The sequence below is a fragment of the Cupressus sempervirens genome, chromosome 5, assembly GCF_028749045.1.
Source record: "Cupressus sempervirens isolate cs-2001-9-10 chromosome 5, ASM2874904v1, whole genome shotgun sequence".
Classification (NCBI taxonomy): Eukaryota; Viridiplantae; Streptophyta; class Pinopsida; order Cupressales; family Cupressaceae; genus Cupressus; species Cupressus sempervirens.
In genome coordinates, this window is record NC_143122.1 from 747,390,606 (window position 1) to 747,399,632 (window position 9,027).

At 33.7% G+C, this 9,027-nt stretch overlaps 1 pseudogene; it reads right to left on the reverse strand.

The window, feature by feature from the left end:
* Positions 1-1,628: 1,628 nt before the first annotated feature.
* LOC149558079 (beta-galactosidase 1-like) lies at positions 1,629-7,533 on the reverse strand (annotated as a pseudogene).
* Between the last annotated feature and the right edge of the window lie 1,494 nt (positions 7,534-9,027).

The following is a 9,027-nucleotide window of genomic DNA, read 5'->3' on the forward strand; positions in this document are numbered from 1 at the left end:
ACTACACTCTAACCACAAAACAAGTCCTCACACCGAAGGTAAATGTTGTAGCTCCACTCACAGTGGATACCATAAGAGATTGATTTTAGTAAAGATGAAGGAGATCTCATTTTGATGCATGGTCACCTAGGCATGTCCAGGGGCTGTTTGGAGGAAGAAGAGATTCTTGGCATATGTTCTCAATGGACTCCAACAACCACCATGCATGGTGCAGGGCACCCTGGCAAGAGCATGAGAGGAGATTCATTTAGACACATGAAGATCAAAGTGAGCTTGAAAGAGTAAGATTTAAATGTAATTGGATCTATGATCCATCTTTTTATTTGATGTTTTGATGTAATGAAGCCTAAAACTATAAAGGAAATGTAATAGAGGTAAATGGTATTGAAAGATTAAAATGCACCTAAGGGGTTATTAAGGGTCATTTTGTGTTGATCCTAGTCTAGTTATGGGATTTAAAGACCTATATGGTATTGGACCAATGTAATATGGTCTCTAAAAGCCATTAAATATTGTAAAAGCACTAAAAGTGCTTAAAAGTTGTACTTTGCAATGTTGGCAAATTAGGTCTAGTAAGGCTTGTAAGGGGTTTAGGTGTCTTTGGAAGGGTTAGTGAAGTTATAAAACCTTTAAAAAGGTTAGTGAAATTTATTAAAGGCATATATGATTGTAAGTTGTCAAAGTTGACACTTTGTGTCAACTTAGACAACAAATTTTAGTTTATAACTGACTGTTACTATTATGGTTAGATAGCAGTGGGTATTGGCTTTATTTGGCTATTTAGTGGAAGGTTGTCAAGTTTTAAAGGAAATGGAGAGTTGGTGTTTGGAATAATAAGACATGTAATAGACTCTGGAAATAATAAAAACCAGTTTTTTCTCTATTAACTAGCCACTGTTCCGGTACAGTCATAACCAATACCTCTGAAATGATAGTTGAGTTTGGCTCTCGATTGATCATGATGTAGGAGTCTTAAGGAAGTTGTGTCCTATTCTTTTCTTGCATTTTCTTCCTTATTTTATAGTGTTTAGGTTCAAATAATCAGGTTGGTTTTTGTAAGACAATGATTGGCAGAGCACAGTCAGGTTTAGATTTGAAGTTTTCTACAATGTGGCAACTCTTACACCCTCTCTGATCTATGTGATTGGTGGAAGATTTCCACAATGTTTTACATACTTGTATATTATTATTTTTCCTACAGGAGAATAGAGAATCTTGGTGGAGAAGCAATGTTGAGTGTTTATTTGCTAATTGTGAAAGAGCCTGTGTGAGCACCAGTCAACATGAATGAGCTTTCCTTCAAGGATAATGATATTTGGTGAAGGAATGTGTATGGGGAGGACATTTATGAAGTGTTGGTGTAGTCCTTTTGTTTTGGTGATGTTGTTAGAGGTCTCATTGAATAGGCCCTAGTTTAGTGACCCTACAACCAAGGGTTTGGCGACAAATGAATTGGATGGCTAATAGAACTTGAAAAGCAAAAATTATTGTGTATCAACTACATATTCCTCTTAGTAGATCTTTCTTTGTTTTTAAAGCTCTTAAATTCAAATTTTACCACAAAAGTTGCAGCATTATCCATAAACTAGCATCAAGTAGAAAGTTGAACACAAAAAATATAAGAAATCTCACCATCGTTGAGATAGCTGGCCACAATTTTTAGCACATTTCTTTGGATGAAAAGTTCCTTGATAGTTGCATCCATCTGAGTAGACACATTGACATGATAAGAAGGCCAGTACCATCCAATATTCTGACCATTTACCCATGCTTGGCCTTTACCCATTGTGCTCACATCCAATCCTACTGGATCTTCACTAGCTGGTGCATCAAATGTTGCCTGTACAATAATAATTTAAATTTTAATGAAAAATGTTAAACAAAGTACACAAATTGTAACTATGCAAACCTTTTCATGGTTCCCATGGTTGCTGACACAATCGTAGATTTAACATTTAACATCAGGAGCATACCTTGTACCATGTTAGTGGCTATCTTTAAGCAACAACTACTCCTTTCATCCATTCAATAGAGGAATGCCCATCTACTATATGGAGATCCATTGATTCACCTTTCAAACCAACTTGCATGCACAAAAAATTAGATATGCATATACATAGAAAAATATTACAAAATGAGTTGGAGCTGTATTATCAATCATAATAAATCACAAGATTCCAAACAAGCATTTCTCCTAGAAATCTGTACCACACATTTGTAATCCATTCAATACCATCCACCCTTTTACATTTGAACTCCAAAAAAAATCCTTTATGTCAAAAACTAATGCTCATATTCTTGAATATTAGGGAAGAAACTTAAGTTGTTCTAGAATCTGAAGAGAAAAAAATAAAAAGACACCTAGGTCCACTAGTCACAGGGAAAATGTGTAGAGTCATCATGTTATTATAATTTGCGAAGACATATATAGAAAAAATATGGTGCTGTTGGGATGTTTGGAAAGAAAAATAATCAATTTCAGTTCAAATTGTGATATATTAAGCAAAGTACAAATATCACCAGCTTAGTAGGAAGACACAAAATGACATATTTGATCCAAAATTGATGACTTCAACCGTGTTTTATTACTTATCCATTTGTGCTCTCGAAAACATGTATCATATCTAAATAATTTAATCAATAATTAAAAATTTAAATGTATATAAACTATTCTTTTCTACTCCAAATTATAGTATCCTATTTAAGAAAACAAAATAACAAATTTGCATTAACATGGTTCATACCTAGTAAGACCACTTTTGTATAGAAAAGTCTCGTGTTCCCTCCTTAAAGCCACTAAGGGTAAGTGGACCAAGAATCCCTATATTCCAAGATTCAAAATGGGTTCCAATATTCTATAACATAAATAGATAGATTAGGAATTAGTATCTAATGTGGAAAAGCATTATACTATTATAGTGACAACCAGTAATATTATATCTGATTTCATTTCACATAAACAAGTATTGACTAAATTCTTATACATGAAATTAGACATAAAACAAGATACTGGCATCGCTACACCTACTATTTTCACTTCTGCATCTGCCAAATAAGACAAAAATATAGAAGCAACTGAACATATGTGGTTTGAAACAAACTTGTAAACCAACTGTCATACTCAAGAGTGCAATTATGTTTGTTCCAACCCTAAGCTTCACACCGGATGGATATCTCACTTTAGGGTTTTCCTTGCTTCCAAATTGAGAGCCTGTCAAAAGTATAAATCCAACATGAAAAGTCCTCCCAATTCTCAATTTCTATGTCTCAACATCCAAAAACCAAAAAGAAAAACACAGACCAAACTAGCAATTATTAGTCCACTCTCATTGTCTGACTCAATAGCACTAAATTAGAAAAGACACTTTGAATTCAGGGATGTTGGATGATCTTATACTTGCAAATTCTCCATTGATGAAAACATGCAATGCATCACGTATTGAATCTATAGAAAGAACTGAAAGACCACCATTCTTTATAAAAGGCTCATCCTCACCAACTTCAACACTATACCATACATGGTACAAAAAATGTATTAATATGTGAAACTACCAATTTGTGCCCAACAAAAGAAAACTCTTAGGTTTGAATTGATTCAAGATTCTTGTTTAACAAACTAGATTCATGTTCAACAAACAAAGTTACAAACTAACCATATGACTATTCATCAAGTAGTCTTCCTATCCACAATTCAACATTTAACATTTAGAATCTAGAGAAAGCATTAAATAATAGATCTACTTGGAAGAAAAAGGAAAATAATTGTTTATGATTTCCTTAAATATTCCTCTATTATAAAGAGTAACATGTTAATATTTAATGGAGTCAAAAACTTAAATTGTTAAAATAGAAGAGCATTTAGAGCTCAGATACTGTAATCAATATGGATACCGTACAAAAAGTCAAATGTGAAGCGTAAATGAGAAGCAAGGAACAACAAGAAAAATATTTCCAAAAATGCAAAAGATACGAATGCAAGACACTAAATTAAGTTATTTCGCAAAAAGCATAAGCATGCAAGAGATCAACTAAAGTTATCTTGTGATCTATGGATTAGAATAGAATTAATTTTCTAACCTTTCTAAGATACAGTTACAAATCTCAACAATTTGAAAATCGGAACCAACAGAAAACAATCATTCTAATTCGTAAGAATGTTTGATAAAATATTCACCTTGGTAACCATTTAGAAAACTACAACATTAAAAAAAGATGTGGAAAGGGTATATCTCACCTCGTAGTGTACCACAAGTAGTCGGTATTATCTCTTGTAGTGTTTATTTGCTCCAGCAAACCTATTGTAGTGAGAGAGCTATCCGCATTGGAGGTAACATATTCTTGGAATGATTCCCAAGCAAATCCCTTAACAGGTGTCATTTTCATTTGAGTTGTTTGGATAGCAACCTTTCATAGAGCATGTGAATTTATTAGTGCCGTAAATTTTGCAACTCATGTGCAACTGAAGTAATTCAAATACATTCTATCCATGTATAGAAGAAATATAATGCACTCTAGAAGAGAGCATATTTTAATAAATAAATTTTCACTGTGAAGATGAAAAAATGCAGAAAATCCTTCCACATTGCTCCTTTCAGATAAGCATTGAGATTAAATAGTAACAAAAGTTTCATAGGCAAGTGTGAACATTTCTTTTAAACAAGATACTGGCACCCCTACACTTATTATATTATTGAGAGAGGTTCCAGTTTAACAAAGAAGCATGACATGAATCAATAAACAAAAAAGTATAGAGAAATCCTGCACATTGCTCCTTTCAGATAAGTATCAAGATTAAATAGCAATAAGAGTAGCAAGGATCATTCCAAAATATTCATACTTAACAATGAAAACCTCATCTTGTTAGGACTTGATCAAATAAGAACATGTAGATCGTAGTTCAAAAATAAAGGGCATAGATAGTCTTAATTTATAAGCACGTTGGCATTTTAAAGAAATTAACTATCACCTTGGCAATATTGAACACTGAGTTTCTACAGTCAGGGAGAACACTAATAGGCCAAGCAAGGATGTGATAGTGCCGATTGTTAAAAAATATTGTTGCATCAGAGTTTGCATCAAAATTTGCAAGGAAAGCAGCACAACTTCCACGCCCTGCAGAATACACATAAGACTGAAAAGACAATGTTGTCAGCTCATTGTGTTTATAATAGCATTATCAACTTCTTAATTTTTTTTTCCCCTTTTTCAAATGGGACTTTAAATTTTAATCTAAAAATAGTCTATAAAGTAGCAAACCAATCAACATGCTCAACTTAATTGCTAACAAGTGCCAAGAGAGTTAACTTGAGGATCACCACTAACTAAAGCAGCCTCACAAAGCTTTATAGCCTTGTGTAATTCCTTAAGATGTCCCCATTTTGGTTTCTTGAGAAGCCTTGCAAAGAAAGGAAAAGAACAATAGTTCATGTTCTAATTCCTGAAGACTTTATAGTATTTTTGAGATACAATAAAAATACCAAGCTCAAAACAATTTACATGTTTAAAAATACTGAAGATCCAACTGATTTAATTTGACCCTAAGGTAGCAAGGAACTTAAAGAAGGATATAAACCTCATCTTTTATAAAGATAAACAAATGTATTGCTCTTTAAGAATTTTATGTAATTCAGAAAAAATTATCTATTCCAATTTGACACTGTTAACAAAGAAGAATATCAGCACAAGTCTTATCTCATGCCCGGAAAAACATACCATATTCATCAATAGGTGCATCATAGTTGTAACTAGTTGTAATGAAAGGCCCTCTTGCAGTACGACCAAAATTTGTTCCACCATGATACTGCAAAGAAGAGAAACTAAATTAATATAAAAAATGAGGCCATATAAGAATGGCATGTGCTAGGATAACCCATTTTCTTCAAGGTGAGCTCTACCATATAATAGTTCACAAATGAACCTCCTTTCTGAATAAAGTGAGCAACTGCAAAGGCCAGATCTTCAATAGGTCTATGAGAAGTAGTACCCCCAAATTCTGTAAACCTACAAAAATAGTAGACAGTGAACTTATAATTATAATGTTAATGGCATTTAGTGTACCCACTAGTTAAAACTTAAAAAAGAAAACACTTTACTATCATTTCTTAAAAAGCTAGAATCTGTAAGCCATCAAGAAGACCGATTGTCTAATTACTGCAAATAGCACTATATAAGCAATTTTCAAAATTCAACAACATTGAGAAGAGGGAATGATCTGTACCAACCACTCCATGCCTCAGTCCACATTGATGGTTTGTAGGGTTTGTTAGGTACAAAGTTGTCACAGTAGAAATCGTTGCAAGTGTTAATCTATCAACAATATTCAACAAAAGGGTTGAAGCATTGAATACTCAGATTATCAACAAGAATTATTATAGGAACATAAAATAACATGTAGACACCTTAGAAACCTAAAAGCTGACATTACATTATTTACCACTTCTTCAATTGTTTGGATAAGTGTACATTACATTTAAATACAAAAACTTAAATGCTAGGAAACTGAACTGATGAAATGGATTTAGTGTAATTGCAAGGACACAAGATAATCCAAATTGACCATCACAATTGATAGAGGCATTAGAGTCCCCAAGCCTCAAAATAGAAATGGGTCATATGAAATAGAACTCACCATAGGATCCTGTGCATCATCCTGTTTGCACATAACCCAGGGTACACCTGTACAAAATCCCACAACCATTTGTGTAGCCCAGTTCATGTATGATGCCCCAGCAGGCCCAAACACCGCTTCATCAGGTTTGTATTCATTTTCTACCTGTGAAGAGGATGAATTAGTAGGTCATGGTATTCATTGATTCCATACAGATGTACACTTAAAACTCTTCTTGTTTCACTGATCTTTTGTAAGATCAGTGGCCTTAAGATAGAAAAAATTGCGTTAACATAGATTCATGGTAACGTTGTAAGAAAAACACACACCTGGGACATAATAATAGGTCCACCTTGAGACTCAAAGAGCCCTTCACTCTTCATTAAGTCCATAACCTTTGATGTAAAACTTTGCATTGCCATCTGTAGTACTCATCACTTATTCAATACGAGAAACTGGATCAAATATTATGCATTAAAATTCTGTAAAGATACAAGGCATTTATAAGTCTTAAAAGTTTCATCATTTAATAGAGAAGCACCTTGAAAGGCTCATTATCCATCCTAAAGTTGATGCTAGGGAAAAACTTTAACCAAACTGGAAAGCCCCTGCAAATTGATCAATAGCATTAATATCCATATTTAATAAACCATGTTGGGTGTTTGAAAGAAGAGAACCTCGCAAGTAAGGCTGACATATAATCCTTCCTGTTGCACTATCTTCACAAACTTTACCAGATCAAATCTCCCCTCAAAATAGTACTGCAAAAGAAATAAAGCAATACAAAGTCAAAAATAACTTTAGTAGCTTTAGAACCTGCAATATACTATGAATCTAAATGCAGCCCTATACAACATGATGTCTTCTTCTCATTAATTGCAGTCTACCCCTACCATTTCATAAATAAGAGCTCCACTTATCTTCATTATCTTTAGACCTACATGATGTCTTCAACTCGCTAGTGCAACATGTGAGTACCTAAGCCAAGTTATGCAAATTTAGTAACTATTACTTAAGGAAACAGTTATGGTTTATCCTCACAGGATGATTTAAATATCAAAAGAAGTAGGTATGTGGTTAATGAGTTTTGAGTCACTTCTTGGCTATCCAATGAGAAAGAAATAGGCTTTAAAATATACAAGCTCACAGCTATGATTTTAATAACCCATTCATGAGGCTTCCATAGACCTATACACTTAGCAGAAGTGTGCCAAATAACAAAGAGGTAGCATGCAACAAAAAATAGATTGTGCATAAACATAATGAAATGTCTTCTGCCTTACAAATTCAAATTGAATTATTTAATGACAGTGAGAACTTTGTGCATATGTTATAGAAAAACTTGAATGGTGCAAAGGCTTGTGCAACAGACAGAGGTCTGCACAGAGAATTGGACAATGATCAAAAACCATTCACCCTGTGTAATAGTGCTAACAAATTGTATAGATCATGCAGAAGCTTTATCATTAACACAAAAATTGAATTGTTTGCCTGAGCTAACAGAAGGCACACAAAAAATTCTAATTGAAAGTAGAACAGAAGGGCAATAGAGACAAGCCTTGAATTTGTTTGATGCGTATCGATTGAAAAATGTTCTAGAAATTTGCTAAAAGATAGATCAAGCCATACACAAAGGAGAAGCCTTGCCTTGCTCCATTTATTCACAAGAAGAGCAATAGATACAGAAAGCCTTGCCTTGCTCTATTTCTCCATTTCTAATTGAAAGAAGAACAGAAGGGTAATAGATACAAGCCTTGAATTTGTTTGATGTGTATCTATTGAAAAATGTTCTAGAAATTTGCTAAAAGATCAATCAAGAAATACACAAAGGAGAAGCCTTGCCTTGGTCTATTTCTTCACAAGATGCCCTTTGAAGTAGATAAATCCAATTTGGTCTCATGAAAGTAGAGCCTTATTCTGAACTACATCATGTAACATGCAGATGGATATAATACTTGATATGTTAAAAAATGCAAAAGATAAACTTTGTTGAGGTAAAATATATCAAATTGGAGATTAAATTCCAAGATAAAAAGGAATTCTAGAACTTTTCATTTTGGGTTCATGAAGCCTAGAGGTCAACTGAAACCATATGGCTTTTACACTAATCTAGATTAATACAAAGATTAAATGGATATTCACATAGGTCTCCCACCCTAGCTCATAATATCTTGCAAGAGGAAACATGTCCATTAATAGCAAGAAAAATGGAGCACACCAAATTTCATGACTGTTCCAATCTCTAGAAATATATATGCCTACCAATTTACATTGGTTTTATGGTCACAATTTGCAACTTATAGCCGATGAACCCTCTAAGCATGTGACAAAATGACCCCTTGAACCTACCTAACACAAAGAGCTTCTGTATGTGAAGGGAATACCTTAGCTGGGAGGGGGGTTTTCTACAAGCACAAAGG